Source organism: Candoia aspera, chromosome 7, assembly GCF_035149785.1.
Source record: "Candoia aspera isolate rCanAsp1 chromosome 7, rCanAsp1.hap2, whole genome shotgun sequence".
NCBI lineage: Eukaryota > Metazoa > Chordata > Lepidosauria > Squamata > Boidae > Candoia > Candoia aspera.
Window position 1 is genome coordinate 63,994,311 of NC_086159.1, and position 20,748 is coordinate 64,015,058.

Below are 20,748 nucleotides of genomic sequence, written 5' to 3' on the forward strand. Positions count from 1 at the left end.
TATGCAGTGGAGGTGAAGAATAGATTTAAGGGACTGGACTTAGTAGATAGGGTCCCGGAAGAACTGTGGACAGAAGTTCGCAACATTGTTCAGGAGGCGGCAACAAAATACATCCCAAAGAAAGAGAAAATCAAGAAGGCAAAATGGCTGTCTGCTGAGACACCAGAAGTAGCCCAAGAAAGAAGGAAAGCAAAAGGCAACAGTGATAGGGGGAGATATGTCCAATTAAATGGAAAATTCCAGAGGTTAGCCAGAAGAGATAAGGAATTATTTTTTAAAAAGCAATGCATGGAAGTGGAAGAAGACAATACAATAGGAAGGACAAGAGACCTCTTCCAGAAAATTAGAAACATTGGAGGTAAATTCCAGGCCAGAATGGGTATGATCAAAAACAAAGATGGCAAGGACCTAACAGAAAAAGAAGATGTCAAGAAAAGGTGGCAAGAATATACAGAACACCTGTATAGGAATTATAACAATATCGGGGATAGCTTTGATGGTGTGGTCAGGGAGCTAGAGCCAGACATCCTGAAGAGTGAGGTTGAATGGGCCTTAAGAAGCATTGCTAATAACAAGGCATCAGGACATGATGGTATCCCAGATGAACTGTTCAAAATCTTGCGAGATGATGCTGTCAAGGTAATGCATGCTATATGCCAGCAAATTTGGAAAACACAAGAATGGCCATCAGATTGGAAAAAATCAACTTATATCCCCATACCAAAAAAGGGGAACACTAAAGAATGTTCAAACTATCGAACAGTGGCACTCATTTCACATGCCAGTAAGGTAATGCTCAAGATCCTGCAAGGTAGACTTCAGCAATTCATGGAGCGAGAATTGCCAGAGGTACAAGCTGGGTTTAGAAAAGGCAGAGGAACTAGGGACCAAATTGCCAATATCTGCTGGATACTGGAAAAGCCAGGGAGTTTCAGAAAAACATCTATTTCTGTTTTATTGACTATTCTAAAGCCTTTGACTGTGAGAACCATAACAAATTGTGGCAAGTTCTTAGCAGTATGGGGATACCAAGTCACCTTATCTGCCTCCTGAGAAATCTGTATAATGACCAAGTAGCAACAGGAAGAACAAACCATGGAACAATGGACTGGTTTAAGATTGGGAAAAGAGTATGGCAGGGTTGAATACTCTCATCCTACCTATTCAACTTGTACGCAGAACACATCATGCGACAAGCTGGGCTTGTGGAATCCAAGGCTGGAGTTAGAATCACTGGAAGAAACATTAACAATCTCAGATATGCAGATGATACCACTTTGAGGGCTGAAAGAGAAGAGGAACTGGGGAGCCTTATGATGAAGTTGAAAGAAGAAAGTGCAAAAGCTGGCTTGCAGCTAAACCTCAAAAAAACCAAGATTATGGCAACCAGCTTGATTGATAACTGGCAAATAGAGGGAGAAAATGTAGAAGCAGTGAAAGACTTTGTATTTCTAGGTGCAAAGATTACCACAGATGCTGACTGCAGTCAGGAAATCAGAAAACATTTAATCCTTGGGAGAAGAGCAATGACAAATCTCGATAAAATAGTTAAGAGTAGAGATATCACGCTGACAACAAAGGTCCGCATAGTTAAAGCAATGGTATTCCCAGTAGTAACATATGGCTGCGAGAGCTGGACTATAAGGAAGGCTGAGCGAAGGAAGATAGATGCTTTTGAACTGTGGTGTTGGAGGAAAATTCTGAGAGTGCAGGACTGAGAGTGCAGGACTGCAGGAACATCAAACCAGTCCATCCTCCAGGAAATAAAGCCAGACTGCTCACTTGAGGGAATGATATTAAAGGCAAAACTGCAATACTTTGGCCACATGATGAGAAGACAGGACACCCTGGAGAAGATGCTGATGCTAGGGAGAATGGAAGGCAAAAGGAAGAGGGGCCGACCAAGGGCAAGGTGGATGGATGGTATTCTAGAGGTGATGGACTTGTCCCTGGGGGAGCTGGTTGTGTTGACAACCGACAGGAAGCTCTGTCATGGGCTGGTCCATGAAGTCACGAAGAGTTGGAAGCGACTGAATGAATAAACAAGAAAAAAGATTGATTGCCTTATATCTGCTCTAGAATTACTATATATAAATGTCATACTGAGTGTCTAGTTTCTTGTCTTTGTTTTGCTTTTTTCCAAAGATAGGGACATTTTATACACATCCAATCATCTGTTACTTTACCCATTTCCAGGTTTTCTCAATAACAATAATACATTCAGATTCAGCAAGACCATCAGAAAGTTTCCATAGTACCTGATGATGCAACCCATTTAGCTCCAAAGGTTTACATCCAGTCAAAAATAGATCTTCGCTGACCCCTTTTAAAATTAATGTTGATTCAGACTTACCCATTCATTCTGTTCTTCAGAATTGGCTGGTGGACCAGAGATAAGACTGAGCCAAGATAAATCTTTAGTAGTTAGACTTTTTTTCATTAAGACCTTCAAGCCATGGACTGAATGCATTTCTCCTTATCAAAGCAAGCACCTCTTCAAAACTTTTCACAGCTGTGCTGTTAAACCTTCCTGTGATAAACCTTACAATGAATTCTGTAGGCCTCCATCTAAAGTCTGCTTTTCCCATAAAAATACCTCCTCCTCTTCTACAATAAGGCCCACATACAATACCTATTGCAAATTACCTGTAACAGGTGAATATATTTATATTTATATGCATGCATGCATGCAAAGTAGTGTACCAATGCTAGAAATCATTTAGGAATAAATGCCATTTTCTTTAATGTCAGGTCTTTGGCTTTAAACAAATGATAAAAGAAAAAAGTCTGTAGTTAGTTTTTCAACACAAAAGCAGAATGGAGTTAGAAAAAGTCTGAAATCTGTCCTTCATATGAGGTAGGATACACTGCTGCTTAATCATATAGATGCAACCTCCCCCTTCAATGGTTTCTCCAGAAGTGTTCAAAAGCAACGACACAAATAGAAGACAGGTAGTCCTTATTTAGTGACTGCCTCAGATAGCAACTGTTCACAGTTAGGACGGTGATGAAAAAGTAACTTTGCAACCAATGCCCATACTGTATTTATGACGTTTGCAGCATCTCTCTCTCTCTCTAATCTCTCTGTCACATTTGCCACTACAGTCAGTCAGTACACATTGCCCTATGCCTGAACCCTTCTTTCTTCTTCCCCCAACCCACACAGAACAGAGAGATTGCCTAAACAAGCTACTTCTTCCTGAGCTGCATTTCTCCACAGTGCAGCGTGTCCCTAAAAAGTCCCAACTCCAGATTAGCAATCTTAGCTCTGTGACCTGAATTAGTTGATTGGAACCCTCCTTGGCCAGCTGGCAGCCCCTGCCTGAAATTGACAAGGTCCCAATCAGTTTCACGCTAAATGCTTTTGTTTGCCTCCTAAACAGGTTGTCCAGTGCTCACAGCTGGGAGCGGGCTAGGCAAACAGCCGGTGCTAGCGCATTCCTTTCAATGTGTATTCCCCATTGTGTGCTTGCTTACTCTCTTATAATCCCTTCCTCTCCAATGGATGTAAATAAAAATATTAATTAACTTTCATTCTAATTATCCCAGTGCTGGGGTGAGCATTCCAAAGGGTGGGAGACTGGGAGAAAAGGGCTATAAGGTTTACCCCTTTACCAGGCTTCCTCGTGAGTCAAGTTCCAGGAACCTTCCCTGCCTTTTGGGGTTGTATCCTTCAGATACTGTAAAGCAAAAGAGAGCCAAAGTAAAATCATAAGCACAGTTGCCATCATGTAATTTTTCTACTTGATGACCATTTTGCTTAACAACCAAGTTTAGGGAACTGCGGTCCCTAAACAAGGACTACCTATATCAGAATAAATGCATCAGTGATGCAGTGGCTTAAGTGCCCTTGGTTGACAGAGAGCAAGACAAATAAAAAAGTTTGGCATTCACACTCTTGCTTTTTTAGCAGATATGTGATGCTAAACAGATGGTGCAATAGACTCTATAAGTACTTAGATATGAGCTATTAGTTATGGCAATTTGACCTAACACTGAATTCTATCATCAGGTCAGAATCAACATGTGAAAGAGCTCTGAAAGGCAATGTGCTTAAGGAAGTCGGTGTAAGAGAGCCCATTATACCACACAATAATTTCCCTTCCTCATGTTCTCCATATATAAATGTGAAGTTCCAGCCCTGTATATTGTACATCCCCAGTATAATAGGATTCAAAGGATTCATGAAGGTCTCAGAATTTTTTATTTTTTTTTTAAAGAGCCAATGTGGAGCAATGAGGATATGTAGGAAGCTGGGTAAAAAAGTGGGAACTGATTGATTTACCCTGATGGGCAACAATTACTTAATAATGGTACATTATATATTTTTTTCATTTCCCCGAGACTCTTTTGTGGATACAACCACCACAGAGATCTGCCACATGAAAGTTCTTTCAACTTGAGGTGGGATTTTCTGTATTGTCCTGTCCAGTAATGGCCCTTAGTGACTTTTGCTTGTTTGCTAAACAATATGGCTTCTCCCATTTAATATCCAGCTCAGATAACTGCAGTCTAATGGCCTTATGGAAAATGCGGTTAAAGTAATCAAATATTTATTGACTGTTGCCTGCAGTACCTCCTTCAAATGTTCCTTTAATGCAGTGTAAAAAGAGATTACCACAGTTTAGGTGAAACTGCGCCATCTCTTCCTCTCCAATCATTTGTCCTAAACCATTTCTAGAAGAGTGAGACCAGAGTAGCAGAAAAGCACTCAGTCTCTCAAGCATATGGCTAGGCTGGTTATATGGACAAAGCCAAGTATTGGAAACGTCACACCACTCCACGACCACCCAATTTCCTCCACATATGAAAAGAAAGTAGCAACAATGTTTGAGACTCTGCAAAATCAGAAAATCCATCGATTCTCCAAATTTTCTTTAAATCTCTCAAGCAATTCAAAGGCCTCAGATTCAGTTTAATGCCTTGAACTGATTTGAAGATTTTATTCAAAAGGAAGATGTGATCAAACCTCTTTTGAATTAAATTACCCCTGAGAAGCTTTGCACACCCCTACCAGCTAATAATAGTAACCAAAATATTGATTATAATTAGCAAACATGAGATTATTGCTTCAGGCAGCTTGACAATCTTCCTCCTGAATTTCTCAGCTGTTTCCCTCCATTTGGGGGAACAGTTGTGCCTTCCAAACAACCTGAGTCACTTAAGTCAGCCTGCTGCTTCACTGTGCTGTCATCACTGTTCACAGATTAAACATGTGGCTGTACCTGGAAAAGGAACAGGGTGCCAGCTTGTTTGTTACTTCAAAGAACCAAGTTTTGAATACTAGGCCTGTATTATCTCTCTCTCTCCCCCCTTCCCCACGTTCCTAACATAATTTTGAATGCATTACTTCATATTTAAGCACCCCAACAGTCTCGGGTGATGAATATGAGTACATGAGCTGAATCAGAGTACAGTTAAAGGGATAATTTCTCCTGCAGTAGTGAATGGTATGCTCAGTTTAATGCCTTACCTCAGATTGATGCACCACAGACATACTTCTGTCTAACAAGGTACCCCACACAGGTGCTTAGGTTTGTACAAATGGCAGTGAGACAGCATCAGAGTAAGCTGTGCTAGTTGTTAATTCTTCTTTGCTATTTTGTATCCATGTATGAAATCAATATTTGTTTTCTACTCTCTTGACAAGTTGAACCTGTCATTGTGGTGGATGTCCTCATAAGCAAGTCTTGCGACAGACGTTTCATTCTTTTGAAAGCATTTTGTTCTGCTGAATGTTCTGGCACAATCCAAAAACATTTAGGAGGGCGGTCCTCTGTTGCCACTGAGAGTTCACACAACTCAGCCAGATTTATTTATTTATCGTATGGTAGCACATCGTACATTTTACAAATATATTTTAAAAAATGGGAATATAAAAAGGTATATAGAAAATATACATTGGTCATAGGGCAATTATAACTAAAAACAAACATTAAGATTACAAATATAGTCTTTTGCAGCATCAGTTGCCATCAGGAAATCAGCAAAGTTTCCATCGTATGCTCTAGTCTTACATTCTTGTATTATGTGTTTAACAGTTTGCCTGTCAGCCCTGCAGTCACACCTTGGAGATGGTATCTTACCCCATTTATATAGGGAATCTGCACACCTGCCATGATTAGTGCACACTCTATTGATATATGACCATATTCTGCGTGGCTGATCAAAAGCAGGAGGCTTCGATTTAATACAGAGTAGGCTTTGTCAATGCTGGGGGCAGGCTTTTTGCCAAGATTGCCTCCAGGAATCGACGAGATGAAAAAAAATTATAGCCAATTCCCTGGAAGTAGCCATAGGTGGATGCCTGTCCTAACAGTGAGAATCACACTGAGACGAGGAGTAGTTCTCTAGTGTTTATTACTGCTACATAAACAGAATCCTAACAAACTGAATAAGTGTGGGAAAAACCCAGACATATAAACCCCAAAAGCTAAGGCAGGCCTGATCTGTGTCTCTTTGAATGGCTGCTTAATTCCTCAGTACTACGCATGTGTTTTCCACCCTGGATGGGAGCCCCTTCCTGCTCGCCATCATTACTCATGACAATGCCTAGATCACAATCTGTTTATTCCTAATTCCTCTATATTGCCATGTATGGGGAGCTCGGGGTTATCAGCTATGCTTTTATATTCTCGGAGAACAGCATTCTTCCACCGGAGGTCTGGAGGAGGAATATGGCTCAAGATGGGCAGCCATTGGGTAGGAGTGGACCTGATGGTTCTGTTAATAATCCGCATCATACTGTTGAACTGTATGTCTACCTTCTTTGCATGTGCACTATTGAGCCACACTGGAGCATAGTATTCCGAATAGACCAGCACTAGAACCGAAGTGTGCAGTGTGTCAGCAGAAGAACCCCATGTAGTACCGCATAGCTTATGAAGAATGTTAATTCTAGTTCTCAGTTTAGCTGCGGTATTTTCTAAGTGCTTCTCATAAGTAAGCATCCTGTCTAGGGTTGTTGTTGTTTATTCGTTTAGTCGCTTCCGACTCTTCGTGACTTCATGGACCAGCCCACGCCAGAGCTTCCTGTCGGTTGTCAATACCCCCAGCTCCCCCAGGGACAAGTCCGTCACCTCTAGAATATCATCTATCCATCTTGCCCTTGGTCGGCCCCTCTTCCTTTTGCCTTCCACTCTCCCTAGCATCACCATCTTCTTCAGCATCTTCTGTCTAGGGTTACCCCAAGATATTTTGGGTGTGTATCATGTTGGAGTCTAGTGCCTTCAAACTGAACATTTCAACCAGGCTTTACAAAACTCAGCCAGATGAAGTAAGAACTTAGCAGATGCAGTTCTGCTGCAACAAGCACACCATCCTTGGTTAATATAAGCCTTGGTTAGATTTTTGTTTGTTTGTTTTTTGGCAGCTGAGTGTGTTCTAAGAACCCAGCTTATTTGGTTAGTTCATGATTCAATGTTGAGAATTACTACAAACTGAGAAAATGTGTTAGTATAGATTAAGTTTCTCCATGTGAACCCAGCATTTCTAGTGCAGTAGAATCACTTGGTACAGACTTTAATGAGAACATTTGGGTCCCATACCCCTAGTACTGGATGGAAGGGCAAAAGTAGCCTAAGTGTGTGTTCTGTTTTTTGTGAAGTTCTGAGAATAAGTCAAGTGTGGAGAAGCTTTAAGTTGTTGTTATAGCAGTTCTAAGGTAATTGGCTGGTTTAATTAAACACAGAGAGTGGAGATCAGAGGACAGCAGGATTAATTCAAATGTTGTTGCTGTTGTTTTTATTTACCTGTGAGACACCCAGAGTCATTGGGAGTCAGACAGTAGATACATTTAATAAACAACTAAATATAGACTCACTATATGCCTCTCCAAGAGCCATGTGGCACGCAAATGTTAACTGTGGTTAGCAGACTGTGTTATAGCATTAATTCCACTGGAAGTGTTAGTAGTGTTTCAGTTAAGGGAAGTCTGAAATGGGGAGGGGCCTAATGCAAAGGACACACCCCACACCTGATCTCCCAGCAGTCTGAGCTAATAAATGCCACCTGAAGCCTAAAGTAGAAGAAGCAGTACCCTTTCTTTAAAAGTTTGGGTTATAACAGAGTGCTTTAAGAACATTTATTTCATCTTCTAATCGCTGCTGTCTTCACATGACAGGACTGAAGTCAAAGGTCTCCAGTGAGAGAACACATTTCCTTTTAGGAGGCTGAATTTTGTAAATACTGCTGACTGATAGAGCTGTCCAAAGGGCTGATATTTTCAGAAACCAATTTGAGAAGAATTTCTGACTCTCCCTTGTAAGGTGGAATGCCTTGATTTTGTGCCACTTCTTAGGATCTGCAACAAATAATATTCTGGTAGCAGCATATAGAAATTTTAAGATTGGTAAATTTAGTTTCTATTTACTTAATTTGTACTTTCAAATCAAAGTGCATACACAGTTCAACATTTGACCTCTCAATGTTGCTAACAAAATTTGTACAGTTCCATATGCCAGTTGGGAAAAAAAATACTCTTAAAAATTGTAGGCATATGTAGGCAAAGTATACAGAGATGTATTGTCTAAGGGGAAACAGTTTGCAAGAAAAAGTATCAATAATATATGCAATTTAGTTTAAATATTTATTACATTTTAATCAGCCAAATCTGAAGACTTCTCCAAGTAGATAGCAAAGGTATTAAAATAATTAAACAAATAAATTGAACACAACATACAATTAATTCTCCCAGTAAGTAGAGTGTGAACATTGAAAATCAAAACTAAACATTCAACATCTAATATTTTTTGGAGATAGGTTTGTCTTATGACTCTTCACTCTTCATTCCATAAGTGAAGCCCCATGTCCATGAAGGACTTTTCCCCTGTAATCTTTCACTGGGTTTCATTTAATGGAGACATCTGGAGGACAGTTTCAGAACCTGACTGAAGTTCCTGGAGAGAAACATATGAGAACATATGTGAGAACATATTAGAGGAACATATTCCTTTGGATTGTATCATCCTAATTAAATAATTTCCATCAACAAAAAGCAATACCTACTTGTATAGGAGACCAATCAAGAATATTCATCCTATAAGGTAGACTGGAAAGAAACCTAGTTATCTTATACATTTTCAAAAGTGAGTCTTTTTCCCCACTAAAGAAGCAGGAAAACCATGGATCTGCTGGGAGAAAAAGACAAAAATGTTTTATACTTCTAGCAGAACATTGTATTATTCTCCTTCCTTCTTTAAATATGCTCCTATATGCTTTAGAAGATCTTCCAGTGTCTTGGAAGGATAAAAGGGAAGTGACCTTTATATTAATAATTAATTTCAGTTCTATAACAGCATTTGCCATAGTAATGACACTACTGTAATTTTGTAATCACAACCAATCCAATATAATGCAAACAAATGGCAATTTTGCTAAAATGGCATCACCAAATCTCACCAAAGTCTGATCCTCTCTGCTTTTGTTCCAGGAATGTAATCTGGTGAGACAAGAGGACCTCCAAGGCAAGGAAAAAAAACAATGTATGAAGATACTTGGTTGTTCTGTTTCTTGTTGCATCTTAAAGGTCCATAGTCAAATCAAAAAGCACACACTATATTTTTGCATTATGGTGGGGTAATATATTTTAATATTATTTCATAAGTTCTTGTTCTGCTTTACTCCTTTTGTAATTTTTCTTCTCTTTATGGAATAAACTTTTTTTTTTGTTGGGATGGTGGGGGCGATTTCTAAACTTGGATCCAATACGGCTTGCCAGACCTAATTTGTTAAGTGCCACTAGCTACTGGAAATTTGGATTTGTGCTATACATCCTTGTTCTAAACCTATTTCCTTGGAAATATGCTGTAGCAATTGCAACTGGAGTTTAGCACACCCTAGGGCAAATATTTTATGACTAAGAAAATGGCAAGTAAATGTTAATATTAAAATTATTAAAAAAACAAAAACAAAAAGGCACTCTATCTGAACAGTGCATGAAGAAATGCAAAATTGTCTGCTGTGGTATGTTGACAGTGTCCATTAACTTACATCCCAGGCACATGATAAGTTACGCTGTACTTTTTTTCATATCAAACACAAGAATTTTCAGTATTGACTGAGTGAAGCAAATGCACATAAATCACCGCAATGAGTGTTGTGAAGGGCTGTTGGCTATTTAATTAATTTCAGTCCAATAGGTGTTGCCCTTCTTCTTTCACCTCATTCCCTACTGACTTCCTGGGAGACTTTGGTGAAATACCTGAGGCCAAGTTTATCAAGTAGGGCTAAGTCTCTTTGAAAGAACAACATGCCATTAGCTGATTCAAAGGGGGTGACAGAAAGATCAATTTTTGCTGAGATTGTCCTATCAGTCCCATACAACCACATTAGCGTTGCTTCACTCTGATCTTGTCACCAGAGTCAACCTGGCCACATGCGCATTGATGCCATGATTATAAATGTAGGAAAGGGTCAGCCCTAGATGAAAAGGTAGACCTGGAATAAGCAGACTAGTTCATCTGGCAAGAAGAGAGGAAGCAGCAGATCTTTGTTCTGATGTGCAGACCTGTAGTTCATATTGATTAAGCTCAGCAAGCAAAGGCAAGGATATGTGACCTTCTAAAGCTGAGCAGCAAACATCTTACTTCAGTGCAAATAAGAACTGGTGTCTAGAAAAGGCATGGTTTGGATTTTTAATTTGTTGACTGAAGTGCCTTAAGCTTTAATTCCAATTCACTAGCTAGTTAATATGGCAGTGCAAAACCTTCAGTGGGTGTCCGAATAAGCAAACCATTAAAGCAGCAGCCTTGGAAAATTTTGTGCAATGTCTTTGAAGGCTGACCCAGATTGTTTGCACACTCATGTGCATGTACAAACCCTATTTCTGCTGGGACTGCAGGAAAGTAAATACATACATGCAGACAGATAGGGGCAGCTTTTGATGCAACTAAAAAAGCCTTTGAGGAGGGGTGCTTCCTCATGCCAACACATTTTGAAAAGCACTCTTCTGAATTCTTTGTACAACCCTGCTAGACAAGCTGGAAGAGATGGAAGAGAACTAAGACATATGGAGGAACATCTCAACCCATAATTGTCATTAGTACTGAAGGTGGACAGGAGGGGGTGACTATCCAGGGGCAAAAACGCATGCTTAGTTTAGAGACTTTGAGCTGTCATTCAAAGAGACACAGAACAGACCCGCCTTGACTTTTTGGGGTTTATCTGCCTGGGTTTTCCCATGCTTCTTCAGTTTGGTAGGATTTTCTGTCTACTACAGCAATAATAAAGCACTAGAGACTTCTTCCTTGTCTCGACATGGTTCTTGCTTAGTCAGGACAATAATCCTGTTCAACTGAAATCAAAGAATGCTTTGTGAATACACTCATGGAGGACATATTGAAATAGCCTCAACTGAATTTTCCTGTTCATTCATTAGGACCCATATATAGCAGAACATGTAATTAGAATTAAGGCCATTAAAAGAACTCAGAGAGAGATGATTAAGGTCCAAAAGGAGAAGTAAAGATTACAAAGGTGGTAGAATGCTCTGACAGAAAACCTGAATACTTGATTTAGGAAAAAAGAAGAAAGTGCTTGGCTTGGAAGACAAACACAGAATATCCGTCTTCCAATCAGGAAAAAGCAGAGCAGAGATAAAAGGACCAAAAAAAGGGGGGTCTCTTATTTATTATCTCCAATCTTCATGCCTCTAGTGGCCAATAGGATAAACGTTTCAAAGAATCAACATTTTTGGTTCAGCATCTCTTTTTTTGTAAAAAACTTTATTATTTTCAAGATATAGTTAAGATACAAACAAAAGAGAATATAGAACAGATGGAAACAGAACTAAAGAAAAAAGAGCAAACTATAAAAGTGTCAGTAGAGAGAAAAACAGAAAAGGAAAGTGACTTCCGACTTTCTCCAATACAGATATAGATAAATTTACAGGTTCAGCATCTCCAATATTCAATTCGATCGAAAAAGAAACTGCTTTTGATTACATCCAGTGAAGAAAAGTTCAGTAATTTAAAAAAAAATCCCTTTTTTCTGGTACTTTATTTAACAAGCAAAGAAATAGTAATAACAAGAACTTCAAAGCGGACACCAACCATCAGTGCTAACTTTGGCAAGGTCAGAAACAGCCTGAAATTGGAGCAGTCTGTTACAGTAATAAGGGCAGGTGACAACCATTCTTCAAACTGAAAGCAATTGGCCTCCAGCTCTTTGCACTGTGCAGACACAGGAATAGATGCAAGAATTGAACCTTGATTTTATTATAAATAGCTCTGAATTTTATACTTGACAGTTGCTGGAATTAGTTCTTACTAGCTTTCCTCAAAAATTTTTAATTATTACAGATCTGTGTTTGTGAATTACTGCTTGCAGGGCTTCCAGTTCTAGTATCAGCCAGGAGAAGCCTGTGATTTGGTGAAATTCTTCATGGTTGAGAAATGAAGTTCTGGCGTGTAGCTTAATTATGCAATAGGAACATGTGCATAGGTGTGTGTGTGTGTGTGTGTGGTGGCTTTTATTCTATAATCACGGCTCCAGCAGTTTGCAACCCTCACTTTCAATTAAATCCCAAGACATCATGAAATAATTCCTTCCTTTGGACTTTTTCAGATCAAATATAAGCAGTCAGGGAGGGTTGCTTGACAAAGGAATGGTGTTGCAACTGGGGAAAAAAAAACAGTGCTCCTCAGCCATTTTGCAATGACAAAGTAATTTCAGAGAAGGCACACTGCCAAAAGAAATTAAAAAGAAATGGTATGAATTTCAGGAAGAAAGGAAGTCTGATTGCTCATTGAAAGAAACTTGGTGGGGACATAGATTTCCCTTTTAATAACTTCAGCCTAGCATTTGATTTGGACAGATAGGATTTTCTAATGTTAGTAAAAGTCAATCAGTGCTTACTGCTAGGCTGTAGCCTAGACTGTCAATCAACATCTGGAAGAACACAATTAACCAGCTCCATATTGTTACCAAAAAAAACAAACATGGGTATGTCCACAAAGTTCCAAAGAATCAAGGGAAACTTTAAGTTTACTACAACAGTTACATAGTTTGGCTGCATTACAAACAGCCACACACAGAATGCCCTTCCCCTTCTCCAGCTGTGTTTAGGGTTCTCTGGAAATTAAAACTGATGACTAATTCTTCTTTGAAAACAAAAGCTTTTTACATATGCACCAAACTTTTTCTTTAATCTCCCGGATACAGTTGCAATTTTTTAAATTTTATTTTGAGGATCACTTTCTTTTCTATGTGAATGAGAGTTGATCAGTTGTTCATTTATAGCCTGCTGCAAATTTTAAAATTTATCAAGAAAATTAGTTGGACTGTTCTTTTTGTACAGCACATATCCACATAATAAATTCCCACTTCAGATCTTAAATAATCACATATTCTCGTCCTAAAGTTTGCCAAAAATTAAAATAATCTAGATCTGCCCATCCCTTCAGGTTGGATTGTCATGGCCTCCAATATATTGGCATAGGATCTTCTATTTTTTATTGGAGATTATATTTGGCTATATTTAATTGATATAGTGTGAAATACTCTTCTTACCTAACCTCAGCCAACCGCTTGGGTATAAAATAAAATAAAAAGTGACACATTGTACAAGAAAAAATACGTATTCTTATCAATAAGTAACTTTAATTATGTAATTTTGAAAAGTTGGACATACATTCTGATATTAAACATTACAGCTGCTAATCCTAATTTAAGCCACTTCCTTGTTCCTATTGTCTGCCTGAATTGCTACTGTTTATTCATAGCATAATTTTTAGCCCCTGGTTTTCTAATTTTTATTTTTCAGGAGTGACAATGACAAAAGCTGATTGCAAGGAAGTAAAATGATCTGAACCCAACCTTCTTTTCAAAGCCAAAGAGAAGGAAAAGAATAACAGCGGAGAATTATTTGTTCTTCGGTGTATTTTTTAGCTGTTATGCAAACACAGCTGAAATTGCACAAGATTATATGATCTGTAGAACTGCTCTGAGCAGTATCCATGGTGACAAGTTGAGGGAAAGGAAATGGGAAAATATTATTAGACTGCAAATGGTTACATTAAAATCAGTAGCATGGACATTAAAAAGGAAAAAAAAATCATGTGTAAACTTTTTTCTTTCGGTATAGAACACAAATGCAGAATTATAAAATCACTGCTAACAAGCTACAACAGTCCACTCTGGAGAAAAATAATCATTTAATACCCTGGGTTCTTTTAAGAAAAAAAAAAGACCTAAGATCTGTTCAAATTGTTGAATTAAAAAAAAAAAAACTTTAGACAAGTAAATTATTTTTGCTTTGAATTAATTGTCCTTAAGAGAGACAAAGGCTTGGATAAATGCATTTAGCCTTAAGACTAAACTTAAGACTAGACTTCCGTATTCAACTGGGGGGCTTTAGAAATGTGAATTATAATAAATAAATCATGCTTGAAGTCAATAGACTTGTGAATTGCCATTTTCTACTGTTGGTCCTTAAGCAAACATCTGACTGGCCGCATGTATGTATGTATGAGTTTAATTTATTTGATAATGTATATTACATATCTCTTCTCCAGGAACTCAGTGTGTGGTTTATAATGCTGCCTCCACTTGTACTGGTGGTCCTCGATTTACAACTATTTGTTTAGCAACTGTTTGAAGTTACAACAGCACTGAAAAAAGTGACTAGCTACTGGTCCTTGCACTTAAGACCGTCACAATATCCCCTTCAGTTACGTGATCAAAATTTAGGCACTTGGCAACCGTCATGTATTTACGACAGTTGCAGCATCCTGGGGTCACATGAGCACCATTTGTGATCTTCCCAGCCAGCTTCTGACAAGAAAAATCATTGGGAATCCTCATCATTTGCTTAACAACCACTGTAAAAATGTCATATATTCAGGTGCAGTCACATATGCCTTGCTTAATGACCACACTGCTTCATGTTGGTCATAAGTCGAGGACTACCTTTTCTTACCACAACCCAGTGCTATAAGTTTAGTCACTCAAATTTTGCATTTAATGTGACCCTCTAGAATAACAAATGAACTAGCACAGTTCCAATCACAAATAAAATGAATACTTTCTTGGGATTAGGGATAGGCAAGAAATAAATATACCACCACTTATTTTTAATAATTAAATTTTAATCTAAAATTAGAGCAATTTTTGATAGCGCTCCCATGTCAGTTGTGGAAGCCTGATCAGTTTTGTTTTGTTTTTTAAGGTGACGCTTCCTTAAAGTTGCTTGCAACCATCTGAAGTTCTGTCCATAGTCTGAGAAATGCTGGATTAAGCTGAGAAGCTCAGTAGGCCTAATTCAAAGTTTTGGGCATCCTTTGAAATGCAATATATGATACACTACTGGGTTACATAAAGGCACTTATCTTGAATCTTCCCATCCAGGAAGTGCATCGCAACAAGTTATTTGTGTGAGATTAGGGGAGTGTGGATTAGGGAGCAGGCCTTTCCTGTTGGGGCCCCCATGCTTTGAGATTCCTTGCCCCTAGAGGTCCATACAGCTCCCTTCCTCCTGGACATTTCATGGAGTCATTCAAAGAAACCTATTCCACCATACTTTAACTCAAGTTGATTGTTTAGAGGTGACTACCTTGGACTTGGGATACGAGTTATTAACATCATGCAATTTTTTTGCCCTCTGCCCCTCTATGTTTTACTCTTTTGTATGCCATGAGTTGTGGCATCTGGTTACAATAGCTAAGACAAATTAAAAATGAGTGGCCAGTGACTTTAATGTTTATAATGTGAACTTCAATTGCATTTCCCTCTCTTATTCCAGGACCAAAAGCCACTATAGCAAAGTTGTTGAATATCAGTATTTGGGCTGTTCTAAAAAGCTCATTACTGTATGTTTAAGGCTTATAAAATGAGTTAAGGCCATCTTGCTAATGGAAATTCATTATAAATAAACATAAAATATGTTAAAATTATTACAGACAGTCATCTGTAACAATATACCTTAGTTAAAAGGCTGGTTTGGGAAAAAAATGGCAGTGATTTACAGCCAGCTTTTATTCACATTTCGGCATATAAAACTTTATTATGAACATATGGTCACTTTACATTTTCAAGCTGATAATAAAAACAGTATAGGGGAATACTGAAACAAAGTGAAAAAGCAAAACAAACAACAAGAAAACCTTACAGTGAAATTTTGACAGTTCAATTTCCCCTTCGCTTCCACTGTCTCTTGTCACTACTCACTACTTAAGTATTTATCCTTTTCCTGAAATATTGGAGATGGCTTATATTTATTTAAATCATTTCATTTTTTTTAACTAAACTCTTAACTCTTTTTTCTTAAAATCCGTATTTTGATTGTCTAAACCTGCCTTGCTTTGTGATGTCTCATATGGAAGGAAGACATTCCTGCTTGAATTTAGTCGGAACTTCTGTGATGAATATATACAGTCAGTTTTGCCATTGTTATGTTTTCTCCAATTTGGTCTTCCATTCTTGTATTGTTGGCAGGGTTTTACATTTCCAGTGTGTGCCAAATTGGCTCTTGCCACATTCAGCATGTATCTTATTAGACTGTGATGCTTTTTTTTTTTAATGCTTTCTGGAATCATTCCTAGTGAAAATGTTTGTGGTCTCAGTCTAAAAATAAATATATGTATTTCATACACACACACACACACACACACTCACCACATGCGGTAGAACGTTCCTCTTTATTTTGGCTTTTCCAGCATTTATTATTGTATAATTTGTCCATCTGTGATATATCACCTATAAAATATTTTATACCAAGTTTCCCTCAAATGGTAGCTTGGGGTAAATTTTATCGATTTTTTCCGTAACTCTTCCCATTGTTCCACTTTCATTACTTCTTTGAAATTCTGAATCTATTTTATCATGCAGTTTTTTTTTAATATCCTACCATATCATTTGATCATACTTCAATAAGAATGTATAGATGTGTGCTAATATATTATCTTGATTCTATATAAGTGTTTCAAATCTGTTATCTTTCTCAAGGTGCTTTATTTTTTCTAGATAATACTTTTTATTCTTCTAGTAACTTGCAGGTACATTAACTGTGGTAAGTTCCCGCCTTCATTAATCAACTCTTGTTCTTTGTTTATTTCACCATGTTGGCATATGCAATTAAATATTTCTGACTGTAAATTTCCTTTGATTAGAAAGCATCTGAGAGTTTTGCTTATCCTTATTCTCAGAAGGTTCCACATTTTAGCAGACTATATATATATATATACACACACATACATACATGTATGTATGTATGTATTATTTCTTTAATTGTTCCATAAATACCTGTGAAGCTCATTGGCTAAACCAACTCCTTCTAAAATCAATATTCTGGTATTTGGAGATTTTATCCCTTCTGCTATCCATGATCAACAACTTGCTCAATAATATGGTTTAAAATTAGGGAAAGCAAGTCCACCTGTTACTTTTGTATCTTGTAAAATGTTGAATCTTACTCTCCTTTTCCCCCCACTCCATACAAATCCATTAATTATTCCTTTCCAGTCCTGCAGACTTTTTTCTGAAATTGGAGTTGATGCCATTTGAAACAAAAAGTTCATTTTAGATAATGTAGATAATTTAGATAATTGCTTATTTATTGGATAGGGTTACAATTTGTTTTTAATGCATATTATTTGTTGCAAAGGCTATTCTATATGAATTTAACCCATGAAAATAATAGATGTATGAGTGCTATGTTGAAACTTTATTCTGCATGTTTTAATCCATTCCCATTTCATTGAAAAATTTTTCATTGTTAAATTCTCATCAGTGGGATTCTGTGATCTTGAACTTACTTTCATTTTAAGTGGCTGTATATGTCATTGCTTGTACAAATTTCTTTATTGATCAGTGGTTCCCAACTTCATTTACATCCCAAAGGAGAACTTCATGCAGAAATTCATATTAGGAAATGAAGAGAGATCAAAAGGTCTACAAAGTGATGGATAGGTAGGTTAGAAAATATCTTTCTACCCCTGACATTTTTTGGAAAAGCATGGTAAGCTTAAAAAAGCCATAAAACTTTCCAAAGAAATCCTAAAGCATTCTCAGAATAAAGTAGAAAAACAGAAGCTTTTTTAAATTTCATTTTATTTTTTTCAGGGCAGGTTGCTTGTAGTACAAAAAAGGAAGCATTTTGGGGGAAGACAAGACTCCAGTGCTTTAATGTGTAATACTCATGATTTATATTTATTTAGCCATAACCTAAATAGGTTGTCAAAAGATGTTGCCTCACCTGCAAGTGGAAAAACTATGAGCTTTTTGTGAGAAATTAATAAGTGGCAGCTGTGCACTTTGATTCTATGAGATTTTGTGGGTTGGCTTGAAGTTTCATAATGGACAGGAACAGTCTCACTAATTAATAGGTTTTCCCATTGCAGGCATCATTTTAGAAAAGAAATGACAGATGTATCTTCTAACAGCTGGATATAAGTATGAACTCCATCAAGGAAGGTTCCAGGGGTTACTGAGGGATAGTGGAAGCCAAAATATTTCCCTCTATTCTTCCTGCTACCCCCTGCTTCTGACGAGAAAAGTAACAGCACTTCATGAATCACCACAAATTAATTGTCAAACAATCACAGTAGATTAATGTCTGAGTTTGAATTAAAACATTTAGCAACTGGTAGGTGGTTTCACCTGAAAAGAGAATACTTCTTTCCAACCAAGCAAATGAAGCTAATTATGAGGAAGAGTAGCTTTTCATCAGGAGATGTCCAAAACAGTAGGTCCTATTGTACAGACCATTTTTTAAAGGGATTTTTTCACTGCAAACATAGCTGTTGTGGAATCTGTACCATACAAGTGCTTCATAACTAGATTCAAACTTAATCCAAAATAAGGAACCTTAGAAGTTCTGGCCAACCCCCAAACCCAGGAGACACCTTAAAAGAAGCCTGTCTTGCTATGAATGAGATATAAAAAGAACAAAGAAAACGTACCAATAAAATGGGACTGGAGAATCAAAGGCTATCTAGATGTTGCTGAACTACAGGCTGTCACCATTGATCATTCATGCTGGGTATGCTAGGAACTATAATTCACTAACATCCTGAAAATAACATGTCCCTAGCCCTTCAAAAGAATAACTGAATGGAACAAAGAAAAGTAGAAGTGTTTGGCAAACAAGATGGCTTCTCTCTGTCTGGTGATGCTTGGTATTGTCAGTATTTCTACAGAAATGTTTTCATATCTTCAGGTGGGAGGTGGCTTATGGAACTGCATGGTGCATCCTGTGTAGAAATGCTGGATCTGGCTTTTGTGGGGAAAGAGAAAGAAAAAGTTTGCAAATGTTTCCATATTTTGAATAGAATAGAGAAAATGAGCATAGCTCTTACTTGCAACAGACTTATCCAGCTGCAGTGAATTAAATAAATAGGATATTGAAATAAAATATATTTCATATAATGCATCACATTTGGGGTAATGTACACTATTGCTCAATAATAATCACAGCTACTTTTTGTTTTCTCCAAGTGACATACAGTATTCTTGCATGTACAAATTCACTTTTGTGGTTGCAAATGTGTTCTTGTGTGCATATCCTCTCTTTTTTCTATGTGATAATCGACTTTCTGTTTTATTTGGGCTTGCCATTTTGGTTTATTGCTGAACCACATATGAGTTTGACCTTTAGGGACTTCATTTCCTTTCGGTCAACCAATGGTGTTTGTGCATTCATGCGGAAGCTCTGCTATTACTCAAAGTCCTCTTGTTAGCTTTGTAGTAATTTGGTCTTATCTTCTAGTTCTCTGGTTGCGTGTTAGTTTCCTAACCCAGTTTGTAGACATTCATGTTTCTATGAAGAGTTTCATCTGAGCTCTTTTTAATTTGCTGTGGACCACAGCAGTGCCCGTAGGGTGCATGCAGTAACTCTTCACTTTGTTTATTTTTACAGGTCTACAAATATAGTAGTATGTCTATGTCTATCTGTATGAATGACAGCCAGTGTAGTCCCCACTTAGCAACCACAACTGGGACAGGCAACTGCATCATTAAGTGACATGGTTGCTAAGCAAACATCACCTGACCATGATGGACTTATGATGTCACTACCTATTTATTTATTTAGTAAATTTTTATCACTGCCCATCTCCCCGCAAATGACTATTTGGTCGTTAAGCAAGTCACCATGGGTCATTAAGCAAGACATCATGTAACCACAACTTGCAATTTTATTGCCAGCTTCTCCATTGTCTCTGCTTGTCAGAAGCCGGTTGTGAAGTGCACAAATGGTGATCATGTGACCGCAGGACACTGTGATGGTTGTAAATGCCCATCAGTTGCGAGGTGCTCAAATGTTGATGACATGACTGCAAGAACACTGCAATGGTTGTAAATGTGAGGACTGGTAATAAAGTTACTGGGTGACTGAGCCAGTCAGTCTCTCTCAGCCAGAGACTGGGAAATCCAAAATAATCTCTCTCTCAAGCCATACTGAATTAACATGGTAGATTACAGTCCAAAAACCTCAATGAAAAGGCCTCCGTCTTTTTATTTTTTAAAAAAGCCATCTGACAAACATAGTTACAGTTCTACAATTAGCCTACAATATTTGGAATGAGTTCTGCCAACTACGCAGCACTTTTTCTTAGAAAACAATAACTTTCCTTCCAAACTGAACAATTTACAGCATGGTGCTAAAGCACAGATCATCTTATTCATCATAGCTGACCTGCACTGTTATTTAGGCTACAGCTTGTTCTATATATGGATATTTTGGCACTAATTATAGAGCAGATTGTGTGGGGATTTCTACGAGACTGCACTATGACAATACAGATTAAGCAATTA